We start from the raw sequence: 22,971 nt of genomic DNA on the forward strand, positions 1-22,971 counted from the left end.
ATACATTTGAATGAGGGGTTTCCTTGGTGGCTCAGCTGGTAAAGAATCTACCTGCAATGTGGGAGAAAGTGAAAGTGAAAGTGAAATCGCTCAGTCGTGTCCGACTCTTTGCAACCCCATGGACTGTATTCCACCAGGCTCCTCCATCCACAGGATTCTCCAGGCAAGAATACTGGAGTGGGTTGCCATTTCCTTCTCCAGGGAATCTTCCCAACCCAGGGATCAAACCCAGGTCTCCTGCATTGCAGGCAGACGCTTTAACCTCTGAGCCACCAGGGAAGCTCAATGTGGGAGACCTGGGTTCAATCCCCATGTTGGGACCATCCCATGAAGAAGAGAAGGGCTACCCACTCCAGTATTCTGGCCTGGAAAATTCCATGGACAGTATGGTCCATGGGATTGCAAAAAGTCGGACACGCTTTCACTTTCACCTTTGAGTGGGAGGCAAGGAGCCTGGCCTCAGGGATCCATCAGGGACTCAGAGAATCTGAAAAAAGTTCTGGACTGGACCCTCTATCAAAGGAAGATACATAGATGGACACGGAGTTTGCACACAATTTCAGCAAGTCCCTCAAGCCCTCTCGTGGATCTCTGCAGACAAGCTCATGCCTTCAGACAGCACTGTCAGGCAGCAACCCTGAGACTTCAGACAGAATTGTAGTTCAGGCTCCAGGAAGGCATTTTCTGATGGGAGCTGGGGGAACACACAGGCCCTGGCTAAACAGATGAGCGAAATATCCAGCTTGACTCTGGCTTTACAGCTGCTTTGGGGGCTGACCTCCTTGGCTGGTGAGAAAGCCTCCTTCTCCCTTCTGGAAAGACTAACACTCACACCTTAATATCAGGTGGAGTCCCCAGGGGCAGCTGTCTAAATTTCAGCAGCTAAGCTCTGGGCAGGTGAATGCTGTGTGCACAGGCTGCCAGGCAGCTTGAAGGGCCCCAGGCTTCACATGGTCAGTAAAGGGAAAGTTCACAGCTCAGGTCCGCTGAGACTGACTCTGAAAGCCAGATACTTGATTTGCATAACACACACCTGGGAAGAGGAGAGGGCTTGTGTTCTATTCACAAGAGAGTGTGGAGTCCAGTGAACACAGGAGACCAAGAGACAAATCTCCACGAGGAAGTCTCTCTTCCTGTAGACCCTTTATTCTCCTTAGATGCCCACATGCCCTCCTTAGTAAGTATCACTTTAAAGGGTGGAGACTAATTCCTCTCCCCGTGAGTCTCAAATTCACTGAGGGTCTTACTTTCAATAGAATGTAGTGAAATGTGGTAAAAGAGACAGAATGTGCTGTCCAAGAGCTGGCATCCTCCTCTCTCCTCTCTCTCTCTTAGATCCCTTGGTCTCCATCTTTCCCTCCCTGCCGCCCAACCCTCAAGAACCTCCAGCAGCCTGGGAATGAGAAGCAGGGCCCATGCCTTCAGTCTTGTGAGAAGCCAGTGGAATGGAGCCTTCAGAAGATGCAGCCAGGTCAATGTCCTGACTGCATTCTCCCAAGCAATGCTGAGCGGGAACCACAGTAACCATCAGAGAATCAGTGTGGTCCTTAAAAGCAATCGAGTCACACAGTAATTATAACCAAGCAATGGAAAGTGAATCTACTCTTTAAAGTTGCTCCAGGCTTGCCATGCCCTCCACTCCATTCTTGGGGCCCCAAATCACAGTGCAGAAGCTGAGCGACCCCATGAGATGTGCAGCCCACACCACGACCTCCACCAACAGAGGGGTTCCCCTCACTCAAAGTTAAGTCCAGACCAGAGTTAGATCCATTAGCAAAGTGAGAAGTGGGGCCGGATGGAAACAGAATTGGGGGACAAAGAGCTCCTGGACCAGGCAGGGAACTGAGCTCAACCTCTGGGGGCCAAGTTGGGGCAAGATGTGAGGAGGGACTGGGCTGGGTCACTGCCCCCATCAGGGCACATGGTTGGGCCTGGGTCCACCCTGGGCTGGCCCTCCCTCCTCCCCACTGTCCTCCTTCTCCAAATTTTTCCACCAACACAGCACTGGTATTAAGACTTTCAGAGATTCTCCACACTGGAAAGAACACAGCATCCCCTCCCAGGACATAATTCAAAATCAAAGTTCCAAATACAAAATCAAATCAGCATAAGAGGTCTAGCCGAGAGCTCTGATTCTTCCTCATGATGAACTTTTAGAAATGCTAGTGTTTCCCAACAAGCTCCCACAGCAGTGACAGCCAACAGGGAAACAGCGCTTGTGGGCATGGCTACTACACTAAGTCCTCACACGTGCTAACTCAATGCAGTGCAGAGCAGCCCCAGGAGACAGGACCCCTCAGATTCAGGCAGCCTGGCTGCAGGTGTCCTCAGCCACTGCCCTCACTCCCCTCCCCCACCCCTTTGTCCCTGTCCAAATTAGAAACCTGACGCACAGCTTTAAAAGTGAGGAAGCAGAAGCTTGAGTCACTCTGGGTTGGGGTCGAAGACTGGAGGAGGACCTCCCCCAGCATCAGCAATGCCCAGAACACAGGGGATGCTCAGCCACTTCCTCCTGGATTTAGGTGTCTCCTCCTTCAAAAGATACAGGCTTGGCAAATACTTACTCCATACCAACTTTGTGCCAGGGACTGTCCTGGGTGCCAGGACACAGCAAAAGAGAGACTCCTGCCCTCAAGTCAGGACACAAACCTGAGACAGGTGTTGTCAAGCACCCATCCCCACCCTGGGCAGAATCACATCCAGTTGAGAGTTCCTGAGACAGAGCACAGTTTTTCACAAAGTAGAAACAACCTTCTAGAATATTCTACAAGGGCAGGTTCTGTCTTATTCTCCTTGCTACAATTTTGGGCAGTGCAAATTTTTAATGAGTCCCAAATTCAAGCTCTCCAGGATGTGTTGGAAATTGAGATGAGGTAACATGATTTGGGGTAGAGTGAGGGATTTTTTTTTTTAAAAAAGAGGAAGGTTATTTTTCTCTATCTGGAACCAAATTCCTAGGGAGTCATTTATGCTTTAAAGAATCCAAGGAAATAAGGCACTGCGGCCCCTCTATTTGTCCCTTGGGGCCTCTTCCCATCACAGAATCCCATACTTAAGTGCCCATGTGAATATATTGTCAATTCTGAGACTCTGCATATAGGCAGGTACTTATGGATTTAAACTCCATGCCTTGGGTAAAATGGAAAATCCAGTGGGAAGAGTCTTGTGTCCAATCCATCTTTAATAGGGTTGAGTCAATCTCTCATTAGCTCCTCAATAATGTTGTTGAATAAATCTCTGCATCTTAATCCCTTCAATCCCTCCCCCAATCATCAGGGTAACAGTTATAAATATCTAAGCATATATGCACTCACAAGTCACTATATAGGAAACAGAGAAGGTGAGGTGAGAACCTCACAGATTTCAAACCTGCATAAATTTAGCTCTGACCTGATGGCTGTGTCATTGGTTTTTGTCACTCTTCGTCTCTTCTACTTTAGAAATAATAGTCATCAGCTCCTGTAATCAAAAGTCTCCCTCTAAATTTAATGATTTGGGGGGCATTGGTTGTTTTTGACATAACACCTGCAGAACAATCATTAGCACTTTGATTAATTCTGTCTGACACACAGAAAAAAAATGAAATACATCTTTTAGAAAGCTGCAGGGGTTTTAGTGTGAATAACTTGCTGAATAGTCTAAGAAGGGATTGCTCTACTAAATTAAGAGTACACACAGTAGAAGAGATTGTGTGTGCCCTCATGTGTGTATATGTGTGTGGGTGTTTGTGTTGTGTGTATATGTGTGTGTGTGTGTGTTTACAGAAAAGTAGATACTTATACTCTTGCAGAGAAAAACCAGAAAAGAAGATGAGGTTGCCATTGGTTTAAGAATTTCCAACTAGGAATCTCAGTGATTCTTTTCAGGGAAGATGGATTTACTGTGTTCCCTCAAGCTCCTTAAGAAACACTCCAAGCCAAGAAATTAAAGTTATAAAGAGAGTCCATGTGTGAAGAAAATGGCTCCTCTGTCATCAGAGTGTGAGATCATTGCCAGGATGGGACCCCCATGATAGGATTAGTGCCCTTGTAGGAAGAGACACCAGAGAGCTCTGTTTCTCCTCACCACCTACCCTCAGCCTGCCACCTGCACCGCATGAAGACATAGCCATGCTCAGACTAACAAATGAGCCTCACCAGGTCCAGCCATACCAACACCCTGAGGTCGGACTTCCAGTCTCCAGGACTATGAGAAACAAATTTCTGTGGTTTAAGCCACACAGGCTGCGGCAGCTCGTTACAGCAGCACAAGTGGCTGACGCACAAGCGAGAGACTGTGTCTCAGGGGGTCATTCTGTGGTCAAGCTTTTCCTGATTTGAGGTATTTACACAGGTTGTGTTCAGTTTGTGAAAATCCATTATCTGGCCACTAAAGCTCTGTGTGCTTTTCTATAGGCCTGCTATTCTTCAATAAATAGTATACAGACAAACACACACACAACTCTTGGTTTGGGTCTATTCTGGCCCATGTAATACTAACAAACTGGAAGGGAAAAGCCAGACAGATTGTATCTCAGGGGCGCATTGTAACAGACATTCTCCCAACCCCTGTCCAACATGCCAGGGATCTCATCAACCAAGTTTATGAAGAAGCAGCATCACGAGGGGCCAGCTGGCTTGTTAACTCAGCTTCCACTCCAATCCCATGGAGCCTGAGCCTCTGAAGGTCAAGAGGGAACAGAGTCCTGGCTGTCCAGGGGGCTGCAGAGCTGCACAGAGATTCATCTTAATTAGGCCAGATTCAGTTTCAATCACAATAGCGCTTCTTTATCCATTTCACACAATTAAGAAAAGGGGCATATCTGTTTAATCACCCAATGAGGGCTGCGCGGAGCAAGAAAACGGTCCAGCACACCATCCCCTCCATGCCGAGCGTGATGACCACAGTCTGGCAGGAATCCACAGATTCACCACGGTGACAGCACCCAGCCAGGCTTGAGAGGTAGCCGGTGTTTAATTTACACACCAGCTTGAACAAAAGGTGTGACGTCTGTTTCCATAGTGGAACTCAGATTTCCTCCCCTTGTCAGGGTGAATTCCCTGCAGCCCGAGCCTCTTAAGCAGGAACAATGTAAGCTTTGTTCATCTGTCAAGAGAGTTAATATTCTACAACAAGAATGTGGGAAATCAGGCCACTTGCTGAGTATATGCAAACCTGCGGTACCATGGCTCTGCACCCTCCCCCCTGCTCAGCCTGCTGTAGTGCTAATTCTGCGCCCCCCCACATCCCCGCAGCAAGAGACCACCTGTGGCCTGTGTCTCAGTGATGGGGCCTCCAGCTGGCCCTCTTGCTCTATTGGTCTCCCAGCACAGCCTGTGCTAGTCTTCTGGTACCCAAGGGCAGCATCAATTGTCAGATCATCACTTTGCTCAACCTCAGAGCCCTGCCAGCAAACCATCCTGTCCTGCACTGGGGTCAGATCTGAAGAGGTCTGCTCACAAGCTTCAGGGAAGTGAGCCACTGATGTTTCCGGATTTTTTAAGATTCCACATGTAAGTGAGACAATGCTGTATTTGTCTGTGTTTGGTGGTTCTTTCACTTAGCATAACGCCCTCCAAGTGGCAGGATTTCCTTCCTTTTCATGGCTGAGTAATATTCCATTGTGTGCACAGTTGCTCCTGCTGCTGCTAAGTCGCTTCAGTCGTGTCCAACTCTGTGCTACCCCATAGACGGCAGCCCACCAGGCTCCACTGTCCCTGGGATTCTCCAGGCAAGAACGCTGGAGTGGGTTGCCATTTCCTTCTCCAATGCATGAAAGTGAAAACTCAAAGTGAAGTCGCTCGGTCGTGTCTGACTCTTCGCAACCCCATGGACTGCAGCCTACCAGGCTCCTCCGTCCATGGGATTTTCCAGGCAAGAGTACTGGTGTGGGTGTGTGCATAGTGAAATATTACACTAATAAATAGTCTACATTTATACCACATCTTTATCCACTCATTAATTTTAACCCTGAGGCTGTTTCCATATATTGCCAATTGTGAACCATGTCATAGAAACAGAGAGCACAATGGTGGTGCCATGTAGGGGTAGGGGGAGATGGGAGAGTTTGATGAGAGGGTGCAGACTTCCAGTTACAGGGTGAGTCGGTTCCGGGATCTGGTGGACACCATAGTGACTGCAGTTAGTTGCTCTGCATTGTCCACTTGACATCTGCAAAGAGTAGATCTTGAACGTTCTCATCACATGCACACAAACACAAAAATCACCTTTGTGAGGTATCAAATATGTCAACTAACTTGATTGTGGTAAATATTTCAATGTATTTGGATGGCAAATCATCGTGCTGCACAATTTAAATACACACAGTTGAGCCTTGAACAACACTACGTGCAGACTGTTTCCATAGTAAACACTGCAAGTCCTACAAAACCCACAGCTGTGGACCCTACACAATCCACAGTCATGTGTGTGGATGTGGAATCTGACATGGAGGAACCTCAGACTTGCCAACTGGAACTCACACATGCGTTTTCCACTTCTTGGAGGGCTTGACTCAACTGGGCTAAAGCCTCCACCTCCAAGGTCACCACCATCTCTGGAGTCTCAGAAGAGTCAAGAGACCAAGCACACTGGTTCCTCACCACACGGGCACCTCTATAAGCTGGTAGAGTGTCCTTAAGACATGGCAGCTGGTCATGAGAGACAGACAGAAAGAAGCAGAAAGAAAAAGGAAAAGAGATACAGAGACAGGGCAACCAGAAAGAGCACAAGATGGTGAGCAAGAGGAGAAGCTTATCTTGGAAGTGACCTTCCATAGCCTTGGCCACCTTCTGTCAACCAGAGAACCATCACCAGGTGCCACCCACACTCAAGGCTAGTGAAGACCCATGAGGTGGGATCCTTAGGGACTGTCTTAGAGGCTGCCCTCTCCCACCAACATCAGAGAAAAGGTCAAGTTCAGCTGTAGACACTTCACAGGACAATCTTAAATACTGATGTTTATACTGAACACAGTCATGGAATTTAAGGAATGACCAACCTCTCCCTGGGAGAAATAATGGTAATAATAATAAATGAAAAAGTCATTTTATCCTCCTTACCTTTTTACTGTCACTTGTCTCTTTCCTCTCTCTCCTCCTCTTCTCCAATTTAAACCTGAATCTTTGAGGCTCTTCCTAGAGTCAGCATAAAGTGCCAGCTGCTAACTGATTAATCTGAATCAGCTACTCCTGAAAAGAAAAAAAAATCAGGTCAGCATTCCCACCCGCAGGGCCGGAAACAGGCTGCAGTGCGCACCCTCTGAAACATCTCTGTTCAAAGGCTCTGTGTGATCTGGATCCAGGAGGAAAGGTGATCTGGGAAATGGCAGGCAGCAAACAAGAAATGCAAAATGTGTGGCTTAGGCTGGGGGCAGGAGGAGAGATACATTTTTCCAAAGAAGAGAAAATTTAAGAACTCATTCAAACACTGAAAATGCCAGACCAGCCACCGAGAGTTAGGAGCCAGTCCTAACAGGTCTTCCCCTGGTGGAGGTGGACCCATGGAGCTGACGGGAATAATGATCTGGGCACATTCTAGGCTTTGGCTAATGTTTAAGCTGGTGACATGAGAGTCCAAAATGCTAGTCAAGAACAACTCCACCATGAAAGTTCTAGAGCAGAGAATTTTCCAGAGCAGGCCAAGCCCTGCACCCAGGACACCCGTTACCAATGAGAAACTGTAGCGCCAGGTGCTATCCCTGGGTACTCCTTTGGGTACACATTTACTCACACATTCAACCAGCAAATATTCACCAGAAATTCCCCAGGTGATTATGTTCTCAGTTCTGTGCAATGCAGGAGAGAGGCTGCGGGCGATTCAGGGTCCAGCCTCAAGACACCACCAGTCTAACTCACAGGGAAGTCTCGAGGGCAGGTATGTGCTTAGCTTCTCAGTCATGTCTGACTCTTTCTGACCCATGGACTGTTGTTCACCAGGCTCCTATGTCCAGTTAAGGTTTTCTTTACTGTTGAAAAGAGTTTGAATGTTTAGCTGTGGGTTCTGATCCCAGTATGCTGGCTATACTCCTGGAACAAATAGCCTTCGAGAAGCACCCACTCTTTTGCTGACTAGCTGGGTGTTGAAGAGTCATGTTGGTGGGGGTCTAGTCACTCACTACCTCCCCTCCACCCACACAATTGCTATTCCAGGCTCTGAGGCTGAGATGAAAATGACTTTGAGATATTCCACTCATCAACAGGCAACCACCACTTTTGAGGGGCAGGAGAACAGGAGCTGTGGAGCTGAAGCAGGTGCTGTGTGGAGCTCCTTGAAAATAAAGCCTTGTCTTTAATGTACCCTGAGAGCGGCCTTTAGGAACAGAGGGTGTGTTAATGAGACATCTGCCCCTCCTGTCTGGCCTCTGGCCGGACTCCAGGAGAGAAATGAGGAGCATCTTCCCAGGTTTTAAGAAGTGGATCAGCCTTTCTTAAAAGGTAAGGAAACTGCACCGGTTGTAAATTCTCTCAGAGGTTCTCCACTGGTGGGGGCACATGAGAAAGCAAATGATGATAATGTTTCTCTCAGAGCTCCGTGGTTCACAGAAATGTTTCTTAAATTTTATCTTTTAACTTAAATAGTTATTTCATGGCCATCAAAGCCTTCTCAAGCACTTCTCAGAGATGAATATTGTCTCAGGATGGAATTCCATGCTTCATTATCCTGTAATGATTGTGACTTTTAAATGATCATTATTCACTTATTTTTTTTTTTTTAATGGGGGCATTGGGGCGAAAGCAATGTAGTAAAAATATGGGTTGTTTCCATTATGGACGGATTCAGACTGAGTGTTTCTGAAGACATAGCTCTCCCATTTTTGAAGCTGGTAATGAGAGTATTGTTAAACAAAGGTAGGAATTAAAAATTCAGAATATAGTCTGCATAATTAGTATTTTAAATTTGTGTGATTTAAGCACCATTTTAAAGAATGATTTGCCATACTGTAATTCCCACGATAAATCTCGCCTGTAATATATACATTAAAGTACTCCCAGATTGCTCTAGAATGTGAATTACTAAGTGCTGATGAATAATTTTGAATAATGCGACTGCTTTCACCATTGAGTGGAAAATTAAGATTGTGGTATCGCTCTATTTAGAAATGATTGGTTTGCAAGAGTGAAACTAACAGCTGTTTGGCCTCCTCCAAACGATAGTGCTTCCAGAGGAGAGCGGAAACCAAGACTCCAAGCGTTTTTCATGCTAAAATGTTTCCACGGTGAAGAAATGTTTTCCTTCAGTTGCCTCAAATGACCAATCTCATGGACACTGTCCAGGGAAGAATGGAGACTCTGTGTCCCAGTGGGTCTGGGGTGCTTGTGGAGGGTGTGTGGCTGGGTTTTGTAAACTCTGATGACACCATTTGACTTGTGAGAACAGGATGTGAGCACTAAAGCTAATGGGTTCTCGCCCCACAGTGCAGGGCAGGGCTCGACTCTGGCACATTGGGATGCTTCCCCAGCTCAGGGCTTTCCTGGACCAGAGACTTCCAACACTGGAACTGGGAGAAGCTGAGGCTACTGGGGACTGCTGGTCACCCTAATTGATGCTAATGATGACAGCACGATTATAATACTGTGTGATAAGTCACTTCAGTCGTGTCCAACTCTTTGCGACCCCATGGACTGTAGCCCGCCAGTCTCCTCTGTGCATAGGATTCTCCAAGCAAGAATACTGGAGTGGGTCACCATGCGCTCCTCCCGGGGATCTTCCCAATCTAGGGATCAAACTTTCAGCTTATGTGGCTTCTGCACTGCAGACAAATTTTTTTTTTTACCGCTGAGCCACCGTGGAAGCCCGAGTCATAACACTGAAACTAATAATAATAGTTAACATTTGCAGGGCTCATGCTATGGGCCAGCCCTGTGCTAAGCATTCACAAATGTTACCTCTTCAACCCTCACAACAATCTCTTTCAAAAGGTATAATCATTCTTATTTTACCAATGGATTAATTGGAGGTCCAGGTAAGTTAACGAATGACTCTGAAATCACACATGTAATAAATGAAGGCACTTTGATACAAATGCTGACTGGCTGAGTATCACAGCCAGGTACATTTTACAGCCAAACTCCAGCCATTCTTCAAAATCCTAGAGACTTAAAGTCCATGGAGACCCCTCAAGTCTCTACCCGCTCCTTGTACAGATTAATCCTCTTGGATTCTCAACTCCCTTTCCCTCTCCCCAAGAAAGACTCCAGCTCAGATTAAAGCACTCTCTGCCAACTCAGGTCTGCACTCACCCAGCTGAATATGGTTGGAGAAAAATCTAGAAACACGCTTACTGGTCTCACTGTAAATTCAAGTCTACTCGCCTCTCAAAGGCCCCGGGGACTGCTCGACTATGCTGCAGTGCCTCTCAGTCCAGCCCCTCCCCACTCTGGCTCACACCTCCTCTCTCTCCAGACCCCAACACCTCTTCCCGACTTTTGCTCTCAACTCACTTCCTTGTTCCCTGAACATGAGATGCACCCAGAAGACAGGAATGGATCCTCACCAGCACGTGTTTCAGCTTGTATCTGCCCATCACGTGTCTTCTGTCTGTCTTCTTGCTACAAGCCAACACCTTCCTAAGGTGGGAGACTCTGCGTGGGCCCTGGAGCCCAGCCACTCTCCCTGACTCAAGAGCATCACTGAGCCATTGCAACCTATCATTTTCTGCGTCATCAGCTTTCTCCTCTTTACAGATTCATTCCCATCTACAAACAAATGTACTCAAATTCCTCTCATCTTAAAAACATTCTCAGTTCAGCTCACCTCTCTCTCCAGCAATGAGCTCATCTCTCACCTCCCTTTCATAGAAGAACTTCTCAGGAGCGATGGTTGCACTTGCTCACCCCTCCTGTTCTCTTACTCTCCCTAAACCTTTCCACAGCTGGTGTTCATACCCTCTGCCCATATCAGCTGCTCAGCCACATCACCAGGGACCACCTTATTAAATCTCATGATCAGTTCCAAACCTCATCACACTGACCTAACACTTCCTTCACCTAAGTAGGTGGAGCATCCATTCACCATTGTTTTTTAAATGCATTCATGTGGTACATGTGTTATTTCTTGTGTTGGTACATGTGCTATTTCATGCATGTGAAGTATTTCTTAGTTAAATAAGCAGAGCACACATGCTATTTTATACATTTGAAATATTTCATAGTTAAATAAGGAAAAGGTACATTTACAACAAAAGTATTCACCTCAATCAGGCTTCTCAGATGTGCACATAGACGATGGAGATGTTTGTAAACGCGATGTAGAAGTATTATATGAATGACATTGTGATGAATACACACACATCTCTGTAAGAATACATGCAAAATAAGATAATAAAAAGCTAAAAATATTACTTATAGAAAATGATAATAAAATGAAAGGAGTGGAGAAAACAGTAACTTACCCTCTGCTTCTCTCCATAATCTACATCCTACTTTGAAAACCATGTATGTGCCTGTACCTCTGGATTCTACATTCTATTTATATTCAACTCTGTAAAAGCCATATATGGGGGACTTGGTGGTCCAGTGGCTGGGATTTAGTCCCTGGTCAGGGTACTATATCCCCCATGGTGCAACTAAGACCTGGCAAAACCAAATAAATAAATTATTAATTTTTTAAAAAGAAAAAGACATAGTCTTCTTTCAAAAAAAAAATCATATATTGTGTATACCACATTTAGTATTATTAAAATGGTGTTGAATATAAAAAGCCAGACACAACATCCTTAGGTTACTACATAAATAATCACAGTGAAAGGAAGAGTTTGAAATTTGTTGACTCCCCCTCAAAACCAAGAATAACCTCCATGCTGATGCAGAGCCCCCTGGACCCCTCCCCTCTGGCCATCCCCACTCTGTGAGGGACCACCAGCAGCCACTTTCACCACGGACGTCACATCTCAGGGACGGGAGTGGGGACAGCTGCTCCATGAAGCTGGCCCCGTCCCAGTCTGTGGAGAAGGCCTGTCAGGATCCCTTCATATCCAGAATGCCATAAAGTACCAGAGCGTCCCTCCGATGCTGGAAGGGAACTTGGCGTCCAGGTTGCATCTGGCTCGACAGATGAGACCTTGGGGCCAGAAGCCATTGACTCCACTAATTTGCTGCAAAGAGGGGTGGGGGGACATTAGAATGGCCATTTCAGATCATGAGTGTCATGAATATAGATGGAAAAATAAATTCCCAGTGTCTGCAGGTTGGGAAGCCTGTCAAGCATGGCTGCCCAGAATGCACGGCTGCATTCAAAACTGAGATCGGACTTGTTAATTGCTCGCTCACTGCCAACCGTTTGAAAAAACAAACATATTAGTAGGGCTTTCACTTTTTACAAGGTTTTTGTTTGTGTACCCAGACGGGAAAATACACAGAGACGAGGAGAATATTACTGGAGGAGGAAAGAGAATCACCAGTCCAGGTTCGATGCATGATCCTGGATGCTTGGGGCTGGTGCACTGAGATGACCCAAAGGGATGGTACGGGGAGGGAGGAGGGAGGGTGGTTTAGGATGGGGAACACGTGTATACCTGTCGCAGATTCATGTTGATGTATGGCAAAACCAATACAATATTGTAAAGTAATTAACCTCCGATCAAAATAAATAAATTTATATTAAAAAAAGAAAACAACAGGTAATGTATTGTTTGATATTTAGTGATCTCTACCTCTCAAAAAGAGTTGCTTTATGTTTACAAAGATCCTCTGATACATAATTAGAAAAACTTATCTAAATGCCTGCTGGCCCATCCTGAAAAGTGAGTGATAAGAATAATTTCTAAGGATGCCAAAATTTTAAAAAAAAACAACTTATTTTCACAACTCAAGGCTGTTCTTAGGAGCATCTACATGGACCACATTAATTGGGTCATTAGTTCAAAATCATGCCCAAAAGACTGTTGCCTAAAATTACTCTTGGAAGAACCAAGGCTTCCCTACCCATTATAAAGCAACGGAAACCACAGGAACACAGGGACAGACTCCTCAGAGCAGAGACAGGCATTTACAGACAGAATAGCCAATCTTCACAGCACCCTAAAATAGATTTCTCAGACCCATTTTACTTGTGATGAAGGGGATTCTGAGGGTGGTCTCAGGACCTCCCAGCTAGGGTTCAAACTCAGGTCAGCCTGCCACTTAAGTTAGGTCTCCAAACAGCTTGGGTTTTTTTTTTTTTTTTTTTTTTAATGGAACATTCCAGAATTGATATAGATTCCTTTTACCCCATAAAATCAGTAAGTACCAACCCACAAAGTGACAGAGTCCATGAGATGTTTCCAGCCTGAGCTTCGTGTCTTATTCACAAAGTTAAGTTAGTGTGTTTCCAAAGCTAGTGTATAACTGGTGACTGGTTAGATTAAACAACATTAACCTCCTCCTCACTCTCTGATCCTCTCTTTCCTTCTCTCCCCCAGTTAACAGCGTCACCTCCCATTCCTTTATATCTCTCCTTGTCTCACCCCACGCTCATCCTCTCAGCATCCCATTATATTCCCAAGAAGGTTACATGTCCACCTCTCTGCAACCCCAACCCAGTTCAGGTAAGGCCACTTCCCAGCAGGACCAAGGTGGCAGCCCAGTCATTGGTCTCCCTAATTCCATTTATCTCCCTGTTATCCTCTGAGCCACATCTGCAGTGTTTATTTTAAAAGTATGCAGGATGTGGTTGACAAAACAATGTCCCCCACAAAGACTCAAGCCCAACTCTCTGGATCCTATGAGACTGTGATGTTACAAGGCAAAGGGTATTGAAGCCCCAGGTGGAATTCAGGTTGCTAATCAGTTGGCAAAGATAGGGAGACTAGCTTGGATCCCTCAAGTGGGCCATTATAACCACCAGCCAAACCTCCTGTGCACTGTGCCCTCTTTCCCTGCTTCTCAAACCCCGGGCCCAGGCCTTGTGTGTCCCAAGGCCAGGCTGCCCCGGCCTCAGGGACTTTGCCCCGTTGCCCCTTCTCCTCCTCTCCCCCCATCTCTTCTTCCCCCTGTTCTTCCTCTTCCTCCCTGCTCCAGGAATCCACAAGCATCATCACAGAGTGTTTTGTGTACACTACCACCAGCAGCAGCACCTGGGAGCTTGTTTCAAATGCACCTTCCCAGGCCCCAGCCAGATCTCCCGGATCAGAAACTCCGCGACTGGGGCTCCAAGTGATTCCTAAGCTCACGCGTGTCCAAGAATCAGTGCTCTGTATCCACTTCCTCACAGCCCAGCCACAGGTGCTTCCCTCCCAGTTGTCCGGGGCTGTTTATCGGGCCTCCTCTCTAGCCCTAATGCCCCCAGGTAACTCCACAGGGGCAGAGGCCTCCCTCATCTTGCTCTCTGGTACCTAGAATAAGGCAAACCACATAGCAAGAGTTCAGTAAATATTTGTGGGTTGGATTACTGAATTTATTTTCCAGAAGCCGCCCAGCAGGCACCATGCTATGTATGAAAAGATCAGAGCAGCATGGCTCTGCCCTTGAGAGCTTACTCTGCAGCAGAAAGGCCTCTCTTCTTATGATATGGTACATGCTGTGATGAGAGCATGCGGAGGCTAGATGAGGAATCCTGAGCCGGGGTGATCCTGGCTCGCCACCACCCACAGGACTGACTACCACATGACATCAGTTTCTCTACCAGTTAACTGCTTACTGTCTCCTCTGGTTAGAAGGAAGCTCCATTTGTGCCGGAACCTTGTCAGTCTCATTCGCAGCCATACCTACACCTGACATTGGGACAGTGCCTCCAATCCAGAGGATGTCAATAAAATGTGTCTCATGAATGAATGAATGAGCTTCAGAAGACAGAAAAGCCTTAGACTGATATGGACAAGTGGACCAGGTTCAGGCTTTTCAAGTCAGTTTGGGTGTTTTGGGCTTCCCTGGTGGCTCAGATGGTAAAGAATCCGCCTGCAGTGCAAGAGATGCAGGAGCCCTGAGTTCAATCCCTGGGTCAGGAAGATCCCCTGGAGAAGGGGATGGCAATCCACTCCAGTGTGCTTGCCTGGAGAATCCCATGAGCAGAGGAGCCTGGCTGGCTACAGTCCATAGGGTTGCAAAGAGTTGGACACGACTGAGCAACTAACACACTTGGGTGTCCTAGCCGGAAAATAAGGCCAGAGTGCAAGAACTGAGTTGTGACTGAGAGAAGTCCACAGGATTAGACAGGAGGGGATCTAAGAGTGCCTTTCTGTAGGGGGACAAAGGAGCCAGCCAAGTTGTGGCTCTTGCTGAGGCACATTAGCCCAGCCCGGGAGAGGACTGCAAGATACAGGATGAGGGGCGGCAGTGGAGCTAGTAGGGAGTCCAGGTGTGGGGAGAAGACAGAGGGGGCTGCCCCGCCCAGCAGCCAAAAGACACTTTGACCAGAAGGCAAATTGAAACTTAACATTAACTCTGAAAATAAGGGTGTGTTGGTTTCAACTCTGCTTGAGACTGTGGAATGGGAGATGTTTAGTCCTCACAGGGCCAAGGGTTCAAAGACTGGCGCCTTTTTCACAGAGCACTGAGTCATCTGAGATGGATTCATCACGCGTCACCAGCTGGCCCTTTGGGTACTAATTTGATAACACGTCTCCTTTCAGTGAATTCCCAATAAAGGGTTTCGTGCACTTCTATTTATTTAAGATGAAAAAAATACAATAGAACTCTTTACTATCAAACTGATTCTAATTCGTTGGAAGTCCCAACAGGTAAAATATTCACATGGACATGTGTGAAAACAAATATGTATATTCTATGCGTCGATACACGTAGTTTTGTATATACATAACATCAAGCACACAACCCCATCGCAAATAAAATTACACCAAAACCTGTAATGCTTTTCGTCTCCTTATCAAAAATGCACTGAGCCATAGCTCAGTGAATATCTTCAGTGATCTAAGCTATTCATTAAAGGTAATAGAACAGAAAAATACCTTTTGATACACAGCCATTCCAACATGTTATGTTTTAGAGTCTTTGCTAAATCACATTGTCAGAGTTCACTTTATTTCACCATTGAGTCAATGTAAAAGAATGAACCCTCTCTCTCAGAAATTTCTATGTTTAATACTCAGGACCCGCTCTGCTAACTTTAATACGTAGACAGTTCCAGGCTTAATTTGCTCCTTGGAACGAGCTATTAAGTATGCACTGCTGCTTTGTGCCTCCTCCATGAACCGTTCCCTTTTTTAAATATACAACCACATAATAATGGTCTCTGAGGAGAGGATGTTATCTGGGTTTGGTATTTAACAGGAAATCATGATGCCTGATTTGTGTGCCCATCCAGAACTTTCCATGTGACATCCAGGTATTTTGCACTCATTAAAAAGTCAACCATATGGCTGTTCAGATGATACTCTCTCCCATATAGATGGATGGAGAATTTATAAAAGTGACTGCATTATTTAACAGATGCATTAACTAAATCATTACAAGGTGAAAAATGCGGTTGCTTTGAGGCCAAGAAATGAAGCTGCCATGGAAGGCTGCTCTGGCCAGATATGGCCAGAAATTGGGCTGCTTTGAGAATGTGTGTGTACATGGCTAAACGCTAGGGCAGGAACATACAGCCAGGCAAGAGCCCTGCTCATTTTTGCAACTGATTACTGCATTCTGACTCCAGGAATGCCTAGGATACAGACTGGTTCTAATTTAAAATGATGAGATAAAGATTCCAATATAAAATCAGTAAAAGAAATGCAAAATTGAACAAAAAAATAATGAATGAAAAAGAACTCTTATAAATTTTGTTTTAGAGCTTCAAAAACATGGAATATTCTTTTCCCCAGATGGAAAGACTCAGAATTCCCAAGGTAAGGAAATTTGGTATAAACTACAAGGGGGGAGAAAAGAGTATCAAATTTAGAGACATGTCAAATCCAGCAGATGCAAAAACTAAACTAAACAGCCAGGAAAGACCCCAAACCCACACATGCTCCAGGCAGAAGGGCAGCAGCCTGGGTTCCTGCCAACTCCCTTCCTTCCCTCCTCCCTCCCTCCCTCTTTTCCTTCCTTCTTTCTTTCTCTTTCCCAAAACAGTCTCATGCCCACATTTGTAACAGCAGGATTCTGTCCTAAGGGGTTGAAATGCAGCCCCAAGGAACGTTCCTGGAGACCCAGTGGGTGATTCTCGCTCCCAATGCAGGGAGCCTAGATTCAATGTCTGGTCAGGGACCTAAATCCCATGTGCTGTAATTAAGAGTCCACAGGCAGCAATGCAACCAAGACCCGTGCAGCAAAAAAAAAAAAAAAAAAAAAAATCAAAAAGAGACTCAGCCCCTATTCACAGGTTTCTCACAGTCCAGTGGGGCGTCACAGATCAAAAACAAAGTGGCACACCTCCTCACAGTGAGGTTTTACAAACTCCACTCCATCCCCAGCTGAAAACCCTCCAGTCACTCCACAGTGTGTGTCTGCATGCTCAGTCGCTCAGTCACGTCAGACTCTTTGCAGCCCCATGAACTGTAGCCAGCCAGGCTCTTCTGTCCATGGGGTTCTCCAGGCAAGAATACTGGAGTGGGTTGCCATCCCCTTCTCAAGGGGATCTTCCCAATCCAGGGTTCGAACTCAAGACTCCTGAATTGCAGGTGGATTCTCTACCACTGATTCACCTGGGAAGCCCAGGAAATCATCCTTGCAGTGTTTATCATGACAAAGGCTAATCAAGAGGCTCCAAAAACAATGACTGCATTTACAGAGGAGAGATGGTCGTTGCAGAATTCAGCCTCTCTGGCTGTCAGACTGAGCTCTCAGCTCCTTGCTGTCTGACCATGCTGGGGACCAAGTTCTACCACACAATCACTTGCTTTCACAAAACCGGTGAGGGAGAGAGTAAAACAGATAGTACCATCTTTTTTTAAGGCAATTATAGATGTGACATTCCATACCCTTTGCCATATTTAATAGGATAAAAGTAAACCACCGATCATGTCCACACTCAAGAAGAAGGGATTACCCAGGCACAGACTCCAAGAAGTCACCCTAGAGTCTGCTCACCGTACGTCCAGACCCCAGTTCCCAGCCAGGGTCCCCTCACATACCCTTCTCACAGTAAAACAGCTCATGGCCATGCGCCTTTCATGCAAGCATCAATTCTAGACACAGCAAAGCAAGTCCTGTGACAAGCCAGGGCCTAAATCCTCCAGATGTTTACAGCTGAGTGAAAGCTACTTATTTACTGATTGGGGAAAAAAAAAAAGTCCCACCTCTTGTTAACTCTCAATGCAGCGCCAAGAAGCACACTTCAGTACACTGGCCAGAATATTTCATGGAACCACATTTAATGAAACGCAAAACAGTGGCAATATCCAAGTTTTTTTTAAAAAAAGAAATTTCGTAAATCTGAGGTCCAACCTAGATGCTAATAATTGCTTTATTTACTCTGAACAACTCATCATTGTGCCAAAGGTCTGGCTCATTTTTCCTGCCTCTTCTGTAAAGCACAGATTTAAAAATCCGTGTTGAGATTCCTGAAGAACAGCCTAGTCCATTCTTCATTCTGAGAGACAATTGATTAGTCATACCTCAAATTCATTTTTCAAGGAATAACCATCAATATTAACAGCTGCCAACCTCTCCCATTTGTAATCAGCTAAAAACAGCTCTTCCCCAGGGGGAAAATGTTTACACTCCTAACCTGGGGTTAGTTTACAACTCCCAGGATAGGAATCAGGCTTTATGTTGTGGTTGCTTAGAGGTTCAGCTGTCCAAATACTAGTTGACAAGGTGCAGACTTGGGAGGGAGCTTAGCATACACACCTGTGATGCATGCATGCTCCCCTGCTCCCACACTAAACACCTGTGTTTTAAGGGGAGGTGGACACCAGTGTGATGGAGCAGAAACCCTGCCATAATCTGGGGTTAGAAAGCCCTGAGCTGGAATTCCTGCTCTGTCTCTAACCTCCTGATGTCCAGAGGCAGCTGCTTAAACTCCCAGATACAAACTGATGGGAAGCCATCACGAGGCTGGCAGATGCTACAGGCAGGGTACATGGTAACCTACAGTATTAGACGCCATGACTCCAGCTGTTAGAACTTGGTAGGCATAACTCTGTGGTTGGGGCACTGTCTGCTTTTTAAAACCATTTTAGTATGGGACATTCCATATGTTGACACAAGTAGAGAGCAAAGCGTGAGACTGCCACGCTCCTCTGTCCATGGGATTCTCCAGGCAAGAATACTGGAGTGGGTTGCCATTTCCTTCACCCAAGGATACAGGAGTGGGAAGCTATTTCCTTCTCCAGGGGGTCTTCCTGACCCAGGGATCAAACCTATATCTCCTGCATTGGCAGGTGTGTTCTTTACCGCTGAGCCAGCAGGAAAGCCCCTTTCTGTTTTTAAAGTGGGATTTTTCGGCCTTTGAAATGTTGACATCTGTGGTGAGCTGTCGCTGTAGTATGTTTGGCAGGGTCCCTGGACTCTACCCTCATTGCTAGTAGCACCCATTCCTCCTCGTTGTGACAACCAAAAATGTCTTGAGATGTTGCCAAACATGCCCTAATTGAAGAGAAAGAACTGCCCCCAGGTGAGAATCACAGATTTAGAAGATTAGAAGGACAGTGTCAGAGATAGTAAAGAGACCACTAGTCTTTCCATGTGAAGTGGTGACCGCACTACCCACTCCAGTATTCTTGCCTGGAGAATCCCACGGACAGAGGAGCCTGGTGGGCTACAGTCGATAGACTCACAATGAATCAGACGTGATGGAGTGACTAAGCATGCATGCATGCAAGGTAATTGGAAACTTGGTTGGAAACCAATTCAACTCTACTAGAGTTGTAAATCTCTTAAGAATTAAGTTCACCAAAAGCATTGAGTAGAAGACTCTGTAAAAGAAAAATCTACTTGCATCAATCCTAAAGGAAATCAACCCTGAATATTCACTGGAAGGACTGATGCTGAAGCCCCAGTACTCTGGCCACCTGATGCAAAGTGCTAGCTCACTGGAAAAGACCCTAATGCTGGGAAAGACTGAGGGCAAGAGGAGAGGAGGGCAACAGAGAACAAGATGGTTGGATGACATCACCAACTCAATGGACATGAATTTGAGCAAAGTCTGGGAGATAGTGAAGGACAAGGGTACCTGGAGCGCTACAGTCCATGGGGTTGCAAAGAGTCAGACACAACTTAGCAACTGAACAACAACAACTTATAAATTATGTGTTTTACTAGTGGAAATACCGATGGAATGTTCTTGCCTTCGTTCCCCTCGTCTGTCTACAGCCAGTCAAGCTGGGGGACCCACTCCCTCATCTGTGGGAAGGACATCCTTGTGTAGCTTTGGGGAGATGACAGAAGTTGCCTGGCAGCAGCTCGTTGTCTGTTCATTCTTTCTGAACCCAGCTACTTACCACCAAGATGGTTTAAAGTCCCTTTGTGGGGGCAATGGAAGTGGACCCCACAGCCCACATAGGCTGAGTCTGAAACACCCTCTGCGGACAGTATACCTGCATAAGAGTGGTACCCACGGCTTTGGGATTCCCTGGCAGTGAGTTTCATGAACATTCTAATCAACGATTTCTGGGCTATCATATTCGAAAGCTGGATTAATTTCTTTCAGCACAAGAGCTCCAAAGAATGGCAAGAAAGATGTCAGGTTCTCTTAGCATGAAGTGGCAGGACCTGAGGTAAGAGCACCTGGATCCATAGCCTAGTTGTGACTTTTATTTAAGAAGTGTCCGCAAGCAGGTGACTCAACCTCCTGGCCAGCAGTTCATTCGCCTGCAAAAATGTTTATGGAAAGCACCGCTGGTTCACGGAAGCACACAAACACACGCATACACACACACCGTCTCTTTCTCACACACACCCCTCTCACAGATGTAAGCTGTGAGCACTGTAACATGTGAATTCTAGATGTTTCTTTTTTTAATAACAAACTCTGCAAGGTTTTGAGAAAAAGAAAGAAAGGTGGTGACACTGTCTCTGTCCCACCTGGCTTGTCACCAGCAGTAAAAGGGCAAAGGAACAGCTTCAGATGCCAGTTCATGGGGTGCAGAGGCAGCTGCAGACAGACACAGCAGAACAGGAGAAGAGAGGCATTTCTCACACACGCTCAGGGCCGCGCTCCCTGCCCTTTGCACCTTCTCATGTCGTTTCATCTTCACCAGCATTTCAGGCACTAGTGGTAAAGAATCCACCTGCCAGAGTAGCAGACGAGGGAGGTGTGGGTTCAATTCCGGGGTCGGGAAAATTCTTGGAGGAGGAAATGACAACCCGCCAGTGTTCTTGCCTGGAGAATTCCCCATGGACAAAGGAGCCTGGCAGGCTACACAGCCCAGTGAGTCGGACGTGACTGAAGTATGTATATCATCATCTTCGCCATCATTTTAGGAACAAAGTGCATCACTGTTCCCTTTTCAGAGATGAGAAAACAAAGGCTCTGAATCTTCCAGCAATTGTCCCTCCGTCTGACAGCTAACAAGAAGCATGAGGACACTTGAGTTTCTCTCTGATTCCACTCCAATCTGATTTAAGAGCCACACTCGCTTTTGGAAGACACCCAGAGAAGGAGCAGGCAGGGTGTTCCGTGATACACGGCACTTGGAAGATAAACATCGACTGGGTTGCAATGACTCTCCTCACAGCCCCTCCCCCAATATATAGCTTTTTGCTTTTAACTTTTTCTCTCTTCTACCTGAAAAAAAAAAAAAGGACATTGGCATATCACTTGAAAAGCTTACAAATGACTCTTGCAAGCATAATAACACCACTGATCAGTAGGCTTGGAGATGAGGCATGCGCTGGGGATGAAATTATTTTTTCTCCCAAAGGGACAGCACACTTAGCAATAAAGTGCCCATTAGCAAACCCTGCCCAGCGGTGAAAAAGCAGGCTCTCACCACACGACGAGTGAGGGAGTGCGTGGAGCTCTCGGTTGGAATGCAGAATTATTTTATTATGAAAAGACACTTGAAGTGAAATTTTGCTGAGAGAAGGGCTTACTTGAGAAGGAGAGAAGCACTTTGCACTTAAGATTTCTTTATCGCTATACGACTGAACTCGAAACATTACCCAAAATGTCATTATAGACTTTGCATTTCAGGGGGTCAGGAGTGAGCTATAAAAATTGACTTCATGCAGGCTGCAACTTGATAATCACCCTCTAAATGGATAACCAGTTTCTTTCATCATTCCTAGTGGCAGCTTAAAAATTAACACTCTGTAGAGTTCCAGATGTTCAAAAGAAATAGAAAGTGGAGTCTTCCTTCTAGTCTTTCAAACCCTTCATCCCCCAGAAAGTAAGGAGACTTCTGTATGGCTTCCAGTTCCTGCCCTTTCTCCTCTAGTGACACACGGCCCTGTGTGCTGGTGGGGAGGCAGTGGGTGTGCTCCCCTCCCCAGCGCTGTCCCCCACACTGCATGCCCCTGTGATGGGGAGGGGTCTGGGCTGCCAACACAGGCATCTCTCTGACTCCCTAGAGTTACTGGGGGTGAGGGGGTTCCTGCAAGGCTGTTGGGAGTCCACAGGCCTGAGGGCCGTGCTAGAGAACCAAGCTCAGGAACGCAAAGGGAGCTGAGGGTGGCCCAGCCATCCCACAGGCATGGTGCTCTGTCCCCATCTTAACCAGATAAATTTTAAGTTCCATATTGCATTGAGTTGATTCCTGGCCCCGGGTTTGGGTCTCGACACTCCCTGTCATAGACTGTGGGGAGCCAGGGACTGGCCCCACCCCCTACAAGAGGCACAGGGTCGATCCCAGCAGCCAGAGGACACTGTTTCACTCCTGGTCAGCCTCAAGTGGGACAAGTGACAAGTAAACCACCTTCTGGTTCTTAGGACACTTCATCGTCCTGCCTGCTTGGGACCTGCACGATCTGGTCCTCTCCCCCACATGATGTCTCCCTGTGTTTACCTGGCTGAGTCCTATTGGTCCTTTAGAGATCAGCTCAGATGTCTCTTCTTGGCCTCCCAGGACCCCTGGGCCATGTCTACCCACCCACTCTCCTGGCACCCCCTACACTTCTTCTGGAGAACTGACCACAGAGGCAATTCTGTGCTTGTGCACTTGGCTGTGAACGTTCCATCTTCCCAGTTAAT

This window comes from Budorcas taxicolor, chromosome 13 (assembly GCF_023091745.1).
Source record: "Budorcas taxicolor isolate Tak-1 chromosome 13, Takin1.1, whole genome shotgun sequence".
In the NCBI taxonomy this organism is placed as follows: domain Eukaryota; kingdom Metazoa; phylum Chordata; class Mammalia; order Artiodactyla; family Bovidae; genus Budorcas; species Budorcas taxicolor.